Below are 13,725 nucleotides of genomic sequence, written 5' to 3' on the forward strand. Positions count from 1 at the left end.
GGTACGAAGGAATACAAAGATGGATGTAGAGCGTTTGTGGACTTCGCAGTTAGGAATTATGACACTCTAGACAAACTTATTGTGTGCTCCTGTAAGGCGTGTCGCTGTAACAGGAGACACCCCCCCAGGTTTGGTATACGACCACTTGACATGGGGAAAGGAATGTGGCCCCAATACAAATACTGGATTTATCATGGCAAGAGGCCTGTTCGAGATCCCGTTAAAGACTTGAATTCAGCACATCCGGCCACAGCTGTGGGTGCAAGCACTGAACAGGGTGGAAATATGCATGAAGTCACAGATAACAACAGTGAGCCTCGAGTTGAGGTGCATGGAGAGGAAGAACACATTGTGCATGACGAAGCCGATAGAGGTGAAGTACGAAAGTACGAGGAATTGCTTAAAAACGCAGACAAACCGCTTCATGATAAGATCAAACATAGCAAGCTGAGTGCTACTGTACATCTGTACAATTTGAAGTGTGTGGGTGGAGTTAGTGACACGGTATTCTCATCTTTTCTCGAGCTAATCAATCAGTTGCTGCCTGCAGATGATGGAGCTTTGCCAATTAATACATATGAGGCCAAACGGTTTCTGAGGGACATGGGACTCGGGTATGAGAAGATTCTGGCTTATCGCAATGATTGTATGTTGTTCTGGAAGGGCAATAAGGACTTAGATTCATGTGTTAAATGTGGAAAATCTAAGTGGAAGGACGAAATTCATTTGGACGAGGATGGCCACCCTATATCGTCGAGTGAGAGACGTCCGGTCAAGGTTTTATGATGGTTTCTCATCATACCATGACTATAGAGGTTTTTTATGTCAAAGCATACTGCACCCTATATGAGGTGGCATGCAGAAGGCCGCACTAAGGACGGCGTATTATCCCTGATTATTTCAGAGATAATACGCCGTCCACAGGACAGTAGGAACGTAAGACTTGGCCTAACCTCGGACGGATTTAATCCTTTTGGGAACATGAGCACATCCCACAATACTTGGCCTGTAATGCTTGTACCATACAACCTGCCTCCTTAGATGTGCATGAAACAAGCGTCTTTCATATTATCCCTGATTATTCCAGGCCCAAGTTCACCTGGAATGGATATAAAAGTCTACATCCAACCATTAATTGAGGAATTACAGCAACTATGGAGTGTGGGGGTACGGACACTTGATGTCTCCCTGAAAAAGAATTTCATGCTCCGAGCGCAGCTGATGTGGACAATTAATGACTTCCTGGCATACGCGGACTTGTCTGGGTGGCCTACAAGGGGTGGAAAGGCATGCCCTTACTGTATGCATGCAACAAGGTCTAGACGGTTAAAACACGGTAATAAGTTTTGTTTTATAGGGCATAGGCGATACTTGCCCATGGATCATCCGTGGAGGCGGAATAAAAGGACATTTGACGGTAACCAAGAACTAGAATGTCCCTCTGAAATGCCAAATGGAGATGAAATCCTAAAACAGTTAGATGGAATGGTATTTGGGGATGAGAGCCCCGGTAAGTAAGTTAACATTAATAATTCACATGCAAAGAGGAAGATGACTGATAATGTATTGTCGAAGAAGAAAAGTATTTTCTTTCAGTTGCCGTATTAGTAGGATAATTTATTGTGGCACAACCTTGATGTGATGCACATTGAGAAAAATGTGATGAACAATATAAGTGACACAATACTCAACATTAAGTGGAAAACGAAGGACAACCTTCAAGCCCGTAAAGACTTGCAATAAATGGGTTTGAGACATACACTTCATCCTTTCACGGGTGATGATAGGAGAATCTAGATGCCTCATGCTTGCCACATGATGTCGAAAGAGGATAAAACTAATTTCCTAAAAGTGCTTCGAAATATAAGGGTGCTAGACGGATATGCCTCGAACATTTCCCGATGTGTAAAACTTAAGGACCGAACGATATCGGGTTTGAAGAGTCATGACAGTCACGTATTGATGCAACAACTTCTCCTGATTGCATTGTGTGGATCACTGCCCGGTAACGTGGTTAGACCTCTGGTTGAGATGTCTACATTCTTCAGGGGCATATGTTCAACGGCATTGACCCAAAAAGATATGGCCCGACTTGAGGCTGACATCTATATCACTCTGTGCAAGATGGAATAGATATTCCCCCCTAGTTTTTTCACCAGCATGGTTCATGTTGTGGTGCATCTTGTCCGTGAATGCTGACTCAGTGGACCGGTACAGTATAGGTGGATGTATCCGGCTGAGAGGTAAAATTTTGCGTAAAAAATTAAATTTAAAATTCTGTTGCTCTTTATTTATTTAAAAACAATTATTATATGTAATGATTGACTAGTTTTGATATATAGGAGCCTCGGGGGATTCAAATCTACTGTGCATAATAAAGCGGCTCCTGAGGGCTGCATTGCAGAGGGTTACATAGCAACCGAGTTGGTGACGTTCTGTTCGATATATTTAGAGAACGCACCGACATTTCACAATAGGGCGCAACGAAACCTCGATGGGCCTAAAGGGGCGGGAACCCAAGTCGTCCTCGACCGACTCACGATGACACAGATTCACCGTTACATTATGTTTAACTCAGATGAGTTCCTCCAATTGCGGGCGTGAGTATTGTGTAATCAAGATATGCATGTTCATATCCTGTAACACCGTTAGTTGTGAATTATAAGTAAATGCTTTTATCTCAACATGTAAGATGCACAGGGATCCGATAAGGCAAACTGCAAATAGGGGTGAACGATGGACGATCAATTGGAAACCCAATATTTTGAGCAATTTTGCAATTGCTATCGTGACTACGTAAGACTAATGTCATGCACACCTTGTAAATTCCAAAATGTTTCCTCATCGCACGAACTACACTTCACCATTGTATATGACTCGTAGGTCGATTGTTCGGACGATCGGATATGGGTGACAAACTAGTAATGTATTGTAGAGGGCCGATGGTCTCAGCTGTCCAATATAACAGATATGTGGTATACGGCAAGTTCTTTCGCACTGTCACACATGATGTGGGAAAGAGGTCTCAGAATAGTGACGTGTGCGTGCCGACTATTGATGGCGAAACATACTACGAGAAGGTAACACAAATACTTGAGGTGGAGTATTACGACAGGACGCAGTATGTTATGTTCTAGTGTGATTGGGCAGACAACACAAGGGATAGGGGATACAAGGTGGATGAGTATGGCGTAACGGTTGTCAACTTCAAAAACCTTGTCCACAGGGGGAAGCTGATTAATGATGAGCCATATGTACTAGTTTCCCAAGTGGAACAAATTTTTTACGTCGAAGATGAAAAGAACCCAGATTGGGCTTGTGCGGTGAGGACTAAACCTAATAACGTATGCGACATTGGTCAGGGTCAAGCGTCTCATGATGATGATCATGCCAACTATCATGAGAGTGAGCCACTCATTTTAAACAATAATCACCTAAACAATCCGCATGATGACATCCAATACATCCGACCCGGCATCACACCAATCGAAGCGTATGTAATTCCATATGAATTAAATATTGTACGTTGATTGGTTTGTTGTTATTTATTTGTACATTGATTGTCAATTTTCTTTTACATAAGCAGTGAATATTTCTTACACTATACACATAACTAATTGGGTGCGTGTTATATTTCTCAGGTAGATATGAGTACTCGGGGGAAGACAAGAGGATGGAGGACACAATCTTGTGGGTCGAGATCGCATCATGCCCTTACTGACAGTGAGTCGCAGGAAGCCGCTATGCTTCTAGGGCAGCAATCAGGGTATCGACCGATACTTCCACAGCATGTGGAAGGGCATACACCTGCGAGAGACGATTATGTCTTCGACATTTTCGGCTCTTCGATTGATCTTGGCCCGGATTTTCTTGACCCATCCCATCCGACAGGCCTTAGCCAGCTAGGGTATTGTCGATATGAGCCTACTCCCCGCGACTCCAACGAATCCCCGCGTATGCTATCCCTGGGACCCACATTGACACAAATTGGTATACTGCCGCACGGCTATTTTGATTGGCTGCCACACAGCAGAGCACGTGTGGATGATAGTAAGACATATGCCCCCGATGACATGGATGATGGGACAGGTGATGCGCACAATCAGCAGCATGACCCTGCTTGGCCAGTATTGGCAATCAACTAGGTTTGCACGATAGGTATGTATGTATGCTATTCTGAACTATAAATTTGTACATATTTACGCATGATGGTATATGTAGTTAATTAGTACATAAATTCAAATAATATATGTTTCACCATTTGTGTGTTAATACTTCATCATTGCAGATAGCGATAATAACTTTGAAGTGTTGACCGTAAATGACTCCCACAAGTTGTGGGACATTCCTAATGGGAAAATGATCGCCATGGAGTATAATGGCTCCGGCAGCCCATAGGACTAAGCGGTTCAAAATTTAGATGGATGATGGGGCAAAACTTGCAAGAGCGGGTCCTTTATCTGGCTGTCTGACGACTAGAAGGAGGTACCAGAAAATAGGAAGGAGGATTTATTTGAATCATTGATGGTAAGTGTAGATTAAATGTTCTTAATTTATGATATGTAGCATTTGTATATTAAATTTCGTAAAACAACCAGCGCTTTAATACCTTAGTTTTTAACTGATGCAGAATCATTTCTACATCATGCCTGGGTTAGATATGACGGAAATAAAAAAAGACGCGTTCAGAGACATGGGCGAGAAGCTAAAGCTTTTGAGGCAAGAGTTAAGGAAAAAGCTCATGATTCAGAGTGGCGATACTCCTGTGACAGTGGCGGCGAGGATGGGCCAAACAATTGCAAAGTACAACCCCGTAGACGTGAAAAAATTGTTGGTGAAGTGGTGTGATCCCGCTGATCAAGTAAATCACTTCAAACTATTTGTGTTTCGTTAATTGTAATTGTTCGATGGCTTAGCTATTAATAACGTCTACATGTTGTGTTCGTAGGATTATTGTGCACACATGAAAGACATACGAGCATATAATCAAACACCACACTATACCGGCTCGAAGAGCTTCGCAAGGGTGGCACATGAGGACATACTACTCTAATTTACCATAACTATATGTATATATCATATATTGCGTAGTATATATACCAACGTTTCATTGATGGTTTGAACTTATTGTAGGTAATTACTTCGGGCAAGGCTCGTACGCGAGTGAAGAATTACATCAAGACCCATAGAAAGAAAGATGGTAGCTGCCCAAATTTGGTGGTTGCAGAGAGAATTGTAAGTGCCTTACACCTTGTCGTGAATTTTTATTTATGTATTAACTTATTGAGTCTTAACAATTATATATATAACAATGATCATGTACAGGCATGGATGAAGGAGTTATTGAAAACTGACCCTGCAAAACTGGTAAATGGGCCCTAGGGCACGATTAGGTGGACACCAAATAACGCTTATGCCCAGGCGCACGGCAATAAGCCTAAGTATGCGGGTCTTGTTCGAGGGGTCAGTAAGAATATTCTGCCTGCACGTGGCACCATCCACTCATACTATACACCGTCCCAAGCACGGTCGTAGAATCCTGGCGGGATGATGGTCTCCTGTGCTGAACTTGAAAGAGCCATTGAAGCTGAGAGCGAGAAGCATAAGGAGCAATTGGATGCGAGGCTGGCGCAGCAGAGGGAGGAGATTACTGTGGTAGTGACCGCGCAGGTGACTTAGCAGATGGCAGCTCACATGGCGGCGTATGAGGCCCGGTTTCGTAGCCTTGAGAGGTCGAGACGTATAAGCTCTGAGCTGGAGGTGACGACTATCAAGAATCCGCAAGATGCGGAGTCCCCAACCCGAATGATTGTGAGATCCTCAGTTGATAGCCGATCAGGTAACAATATATTCTTATTTTTTCTATTTGAGTAACACGATTATCTTACGAGATGACTATCATTTTAATGACTAGTAATTTTGTTTGGTAAATAAACTTTGTTCGTATCGAACACAATTGTATATAACATAATTGCAACATAATATGTATAGATGGCGTAAGAGTAGAAGCTAAGGACGACAATCACAATGAAATCCAACACCAGATGCTGGCTGGATAGAAGTCTCATTTGTCAAGACATTATACGCGTCGTTCAGCAACCCCGAAAGTATATATATAATCGAGTAGCTTATATATATATAAACTCAAAATAATCTACTTTTTGTTCTTGGATGGTTTGTTTGTGTTGGAGCTTTGCATATTTAATCTTAACATATTTGTTGAAGCCACCTCATTGAATAAATGTATATGTAGATGTATATGTGTTTGTGCATAAGTCGTGCAAATATATATGTTGAGGTTGTTTATGTGACAATCATTCGATTTTATTCTCATTTACTTGGACGTTGCTCATCTCTTAGGACTTGATATGATTCTACGACAAGGGTCAATTTGCTGATTAATTGTTTTTTTATCATTTGTAGTTAGTGCGGAGAAGTCGGGAGATAATGATGATGATAATGTTTACTCGGATTTCGTCGGAGTATTGTTTGTTTGATAGTTTTTTGTGTATAATTTAAGGCTTAGGTATTTTGTATTTTTGAATAACGTAAGTTGTATTGTATTTTACTATTTCCTATGTTGATGTGTATATATTTAGAGTTGGATTATTTGTGGTAGTTTGATTATATATATATATATAGTTGAATTGATGTTGGATTAATAGATTATTGGATTATCAGGTGCCGACCGGAGAAAATTCTAATATCACAACCGGAGAAAATGAGGAAAAAAAAAAAAATTTCCTGCCAAGTTTAGTAACGTGTCAATTATGACACGTTACCAAATGTTAACGTGAATTGACACGTTACACCCTTTGTAACGTGTCATCGATTGACACGTTTTTAACGTGTCAATAGATGACACGTTACAAAGGGTATTGACACGTTACCAAAATGGTAACGTGTCAATAAGTGACACGTTACAAAGGGGTTGTAATGTGTCAACTATTAACACGTTACCATTTGGTAACGTGTTATAATTGACACGTTACAACCCCTTTGTAACGTGTCAATTATTGACACATTACCATTTTGTCATAATTGACACGTTACTAAACTTGAAATAGTTACGACCAATTTTTTAACCCGTCAAACACGTTATCATAGACACATTACTAAACTTTAGTAACATGTTAATACCATATACACGTTACTAATGGTCTGTGACCAAAAAAATACATTCTTGTAGTGAAATTAACAAAACTAAGGAATTAACAAATATAAATTATGGGGCTAAAATACATATATTTTAGCACTTATCAGTTACCCTTCCCTGCAACCCACCCACGAACTCCGCCACCCCACTAGCTGAGACGTCGTGAAAATATTCTCAAAATATTGGATGAAAGCAACTTGGATCTCCTCTTCAGTAGAACTGTGAGCATTCCTCTCATCAATAATGTTTTTTATCAAATTTGTTTCCCATCTTTGTTGAACACTAGCATGAAAGTATTTTGGGTTTTTATCCCCATCTTTCAACCAATGCTCCTTAGCTCGCTACTTCCACCTCACCTCCTATCTTTCCAATAAATCATTAATCTCAGCTTGAAGAGAAAAAATTCCCTACGCGTCCAAAATCTCCTCATTTTGTTGCAAAGCTTTAAGAGTTTCAGTTTTTTCCTTAATTAGCCCCCCTTCCAGATGCCAATCACCCTTTTGTTATTTGATAGCTTTCAGCTATATTCCTCCACGCATCCCTAGGCCTTTCGTTAACCCTCCAAATCTTCTTCAAAGCATTTTTTTGTTTAATAACCTTCCCCTACCCTTCTTTATAGAAAAACCAAGCCAGTCTTCTCCTTCTACGTAAATGTATACTTTTTAAAGTAATAAAAAGTGGTGCATGATCCGAGCATCTAGCAGCCAGCACTTCAACTAGCATCTCTGGAAACAAATCAGACCACAAAGGATTAGCTACTACTTTATCAAGATGTTCGTTGGTGTAATGGATAACCCCACCCGCTCCCCCTCTCCTCTTGTTATTCCATGTGAATTTTGGCCCCACTAACCCCATATGATGCAAAGAGCAAAAATCAAGAGTTTGTTGAAAATCCTCAATCTGCCTTCTAGGTCTTCTAGGCCCACCACTTTTCCCGAGTTATCCAAAATCTCATTGAAATCCCCTACGCACACCCAGGAATTAGGTTGATAATCACAAAGGTATCGTCAAAGTTCCCAAGATTCATTTTGTTTAGGGACTTCCGAGTGTCCAAAAAATCCAATGAACTTCCACCAAGGTTCCAAATCCTCCAAGCATACCTTTGCATTCATATGTCTTCTACTAAAATTTTGAATTTCCACCTGAATATCATCTTGCCAAAGTAATGCCAATCCTACGCTTTTTCCCACACAATCCACCACAAACACACTCCCAAAGCCCAACTTGACCATTATAAATTTCATTCGGGTTGCCTTCAATTTTGTTTTCATTAAGAAAACAAGTTTGAATTTCTTCTCCTTTACCATTTGGTAAATGTCTCTAACTGTCCGGAGGTTCCCAAGCCCCCAGCAATTCCAACTTAAAAAACTCATAATGCTTGGCGGGGCTATACAACAGCCTTCGCCTTATTTTCACCTCCATTTTTTTGATTATTCCCCTCAACCTTCCATTTTTTCCTTCCTGTTGCAGGTACTCCTACAGCATTTCTTGTTCCCGTTAACAGGTTGATAGGACCCCCCACACCACCTGCCCCCACATCAGAATGGGCTTTCTTTTTCCAAGTCCTCACAGACGTTGGGCTTTTTACTTCTCTGTCATTTGACCTTAGCCTCTGGCCTAAAAAACCTCCCTCTACATGTGAAGTATTTGGCCCACTTCCATAACCCACGTCAGCCCTTATTTCAGTTACTCTTTCCCCCACACTGTCCACCTCCTTTAGGACAATTGTATCTTTCCTCTTATGGATTCCTTCATTCACGCTTGGGACCATTTCTTTGCTCAGACCACACTTATTATTGATTCTTGTACCCTCCTTTGCGTTATCAAAACCTCCATAAACTGGACCAAGATTTTCTCTCTTCTTACCTCCATTACCTCCATTAACCTCCCTCATTATTGCATCCACGCCCGCACAAGGAAACTTTCCCATTTCATGTTGACCGTTTTGCTCAACATTAATGGGAAAATCTCCACTTTCTCTCCCAGAATCTTCCCTTAACGGATGCTCTTTTTTCTCCGGTCGAAACGTCGTCGTCGATCGACTATTACCACTGCCAGCATCCATGCCAGAATCACGTTCCCTGTTCTCTTCTCTTCCTCCCCCCCCATTTCTTCTCCGGCCAGGATTTCACATATGATACACATAACCAAGGCCCCTATTGATTTTCCTCGTCAAACCCCAACTTCCTTCTCCCGTCCCCTTCCAAACACCCCCTTGCACCATGGCATATTACACCACACCGAAAATAGAACTTCGGTATTTTTTTCATATTGAAATGCAATCCATAATGAACGGTTCTTCATTTTAGCATTGTCCCACGTGGGAGCGATTTGAGAACATTGTCCCGGACTTTAACCCGTAGAAACCCACACCAGCCAATACCATCCTCATTTGTGTCCACATCTTCCACTTCCCCTATCATGGCTCCCAACTTCTATTCCATCTCTTTCCCCATGCATGCTAGTGAGAATTTGAACATTCGCACCCAAAACACAGTTGTCTCAAACTTCATCTCACTGGGTGATATTAGTCCATCAAAATCTTCCACCGAGAACAATTGCCCTTCAAAGACCCATGGTCTCCTCTCTGAAACTTGCAACATGTCCCAATGGTGCTCAAAGTCCAAGAGGAAAACGTTTTTCCCCAAAACTTTAAAAGACAATCTCCGTGTAGGTTTCCATCCACGGATCAGTTTTGAATGAAGCACCTCATTGCCCATGAATCGATCCGCCATAAGCTTGCCCACCAAGCATGTTTTCCCTCTTTCCACTATCTCCTCCGCTTCCTCTTCCAAAAATTCCGATCCATTCGTCTCCATCTCCGAGAGAGAAAAATTCCCCCAAAGTTTCTCTAGGTCTTCAACGATTGCGCTCAGCCAATCTCATTGCCCCACCATCCACGGATGTGCAGCCAAATTTCCTTCTCCTCTAGTTTCGGAAAGAAAACTTAGAGAGAAAAAAATGCCTTTAGGCAGAGATAGTTAGATAACAAATTATACATATGTAATATGACATAAGTCATAAGCATACCAATTCATACTAATACAACAATTAAGTACCTAGAGACTTAGTTCCAATGTATGTTATAAACTTATAAGTTTATGTATGTTATAAATTATAATTATACATTTATGCATATTGAATAATATAAATGTATAAGATCAATACTTAATCATATAATTCAATGATAATTCAAATACTTATTAAAGTTAATCATGTTATTAATGTACAATGAGAATGTGATTCGTATAATATCAAATTAAGTAATTGACATTGGATTAAACAATGTGTTACGTATAACCACAATTGAAGTATTAATGTATTATCATTCTAATTTATATGATTATATAATAACAAATTGAAATTATACATATATAATATGACATAAGTCATAAATATACCAATTCATACTAATACAACAATTAAGTACCTAAAGACTTAGTTCCAATGTATGTTATAAACTTATAAGTCTATATATGTTATAAATTATAATTATACATATATGCATATTGCATAATATAAATGTATAAGATCAATACTTAATCATATGATTCAATGACAATTCAAATACTTTATTCAAGTTAATCATGTTATTAATGTACAATGATAATGTGATTTGTATAATATCAATTGTTTAACTATTTTCTATCTTCAATTGTTTAATATCAAGTTCTATTCAATTCTATTTTCTATTTTCAATTGATTCGTATAATATCAATTGTATAATATCAAGTTAATCATATTTTAAAAAACAAATATTTTCTCTAAGTCCTAGCACTCTCTCTCTCTCTCTCTGTCGCCTACCTCCCTCTCACTCTCACTCATCACTATGTCTCCCTCCCTCACACTCCCGTCACTGTCTCCCTCCCTCTCAGAACTGTCTCTCCTCGCCGATGGCTATCGCCGCTCTCTGGGACTGTCTCTCCTCGTAGGTCGCTGTCACCGCTCGCCGCTGTCTCTATCTCTGCTCACTGTCTTTGTTGCCGCTCGCTGGTCGCTGTTGCTGTCGCCGCTCGCTGTCTTTGTCTGGCTATTGCCGCTCGCCATCTCTGTTTGGCTATCGCCACTCGCCGTCTCCATTCTATCTCTCTGTTGCTGCTCTATCTCTGTAAGGCTTTCTATCTCTCTGTCTCTCTTATACAATATGTAAGGATTTTTATTTTTTGAATTGTTGTTTGGACGTTTGTATCATGTTTGGATTTTACATGCCATGATAGGATTTTCTTAGTTTAATTATACATATATGCCGAAATTCATGTTTCTTATTTTAATTTGGGGCAACATGTTTATTTTGAGAAAATTGGTTATATGTTTATCTTGAGAAAGCCCAAAAAGGCCAAGAAAAAAAAGTCCAAAGAAATCCAAAAAGCCCAATTTTGAAAAAGCGGTTATAGTAGGCGGTTACATGTTTTACTAACCGCTAACCGTAACCACCTTTACACCCCTAATTTTAACACATTTGCAAACAAAACTATGACTTAGAAGTCATACTTTTAGAAGCTTGGGCAGCGTACCAAGGAGTTCTACTAGGTAGAGAACTTGGTAGGGCTCAAATCATTTTAGAAGGGGATGCCCTGGAGTATGGAATGGTGGTGAACAATGCAAAAGCTTGTCTACTGCAGTTTTCCAAATGGGAGGTGAGGCATCTACAACGATAGGCCAATTGAAGTAGCACACCGATTGGCCAAGATGGTAATGAACCAGACAGAAGATAGGTTGTGGTAGAAGATTTTCCCAATTGGGTGCATGATATTGTATATGCTGAAGCAGCACATTCTTAATGATAAGGAAAGTTTGCTTTTCAAAAAAAAACAAAAACTTTGAGTTTTTCACGTAAGCAATGGTATCTCGCCATAGTACTTGTTTCTATATGCCTTCTTTTTTTTTTTTTTTTTTTTGAGACAAAGATTTCAAACAGACATATAATAAAGAAGAGAGGATTTTAACATATTTTAGGTGGGTATTTTTGGAATTTTTTTTATTTACGCTCAAAAATTTGGTAATTATTGCGCCAAATATTTGTTATGTGAATCGTGATTTTGCTTTAAATTCGCACTTTCTTCAAATAAGCACCCATAGCGTGTTTCATTTTTAGATTATGCGTTTTTTAAATCGCAATGCCAAACGCTTAGCGTTTTGCGATTTCTTTTAAAACCGCAGATTAATCTTGCAAAATCGCATGTGTATTTTCATAAACAAAAAATACAATTTTAAACTAAATCGTGGAAAATTGATTGTTAGGGTTGTGTTTAATATATATATATATATATATATATATATATATATATATATATATATATATTATTTTTTTAAAAACCCATAATTTTAAAGGCTAAACCTAGATTTTATATGTTAAATCCCCTTGAACTTTCACTCGTGTTAAATCACCATTTATCCCAAAAGCCCCTCACGTGTGAGCTTAAACTCCCTACTCCCTTTTTAATTGGTGAGGCTATACACGTGGAATATTTAATTTAAATGGGGGTGAATTGATGGAGTCAAGGTTTGATCCTAGGACCTTTGGCTCTGATATCATGTTAAATCACCGCTTATCCCAAAAGTTTAAGCTTGTAGGAAAAGGTAAATTTTTAAGCTTGTAGGAAGAGGTAAAAACTCTCAATTAAGGGTATCAAACTTTAAATTTCTTTCAATTACCTAATTCTGTTAGGATTTTCTTTTAATTTTGGTCAAAATGCCCCAATTACCCCTATATATATATATATATAATAATAATAATAATAATAAAATAATAAAAAAAAAAAACTACAAAGATGTAAAAATATTGCAAATATGTCTTTTTATAAAATAATAATAATAATAATAATAATAATAATAAACATTGAATCTTTACCATTTTTAATTTTTTTTATAACAAAAAATGAGTATTTTTGGATTTTTGATAAGATTTAATGGAAAATTCTAATAGAACGGGGTAATTGAAAGTTTGATACCTTAATTGAGAGTTTTTGAATTTTGTAAGTACTTTCAAAACGCATAAAATTCACGAGGGCTTTTGTGAGTTTTTTCAACATTATTTTTAAATCGTACTTTTTAAAACTGCAAATACAAACTGGCCATAAAATTAATAAAAATAAAATAAAAAATAAAAAAATCAATTAACGCCAATTTAATTAGCAAGAAAATAAAAAGCAATAAATATGTGATGGTATCAAACAAAATAAAAAGCAATAAATATGTGATATCGATCATGTGCAAAAACGTGCTTGGTGTTTATTGAAAAGGCGTTGCCTCACCTATAAACGTGTAACAATCCGATCAAATCTGGTCGTGACCTTAAAACTTTAATAGACAGAAATTAATTATTTAGGATAATAAATTTGTTTTATTTGTGTTCCAACACGTGTTATAAATTCCACCTCGTTCTACAAATAACAAATTCGCATAATTTATATTTAAGCTCATGTGAAAATAAAAACAAGGTCAAGTTCAAAGTCAGGGACAGTGGACAGTGGACTGTCCTAGGTACTGTAGTGTAGTGGCACACCCATTAATTAACGACGTGTTCTTCTTCTCCAATATTTGACCATTGATTTTTTTTCAAATAAATA

The sequence above is a fragment of the Corylus avellana genome, chromosome 4, assembly GCF_965113065.1.
Source record: "Corylus avellana chromosome 4, dhCorAvel1.hap1.2, whole genome shotgun sequence".
In the NCBI taxonomy this organism is placed as follows: Eukaryota; Viridiplantae; Streptophyta; class Magnoliopsida; order Fagales; family Betulaceae; genus Corylus; species Corylus avellana.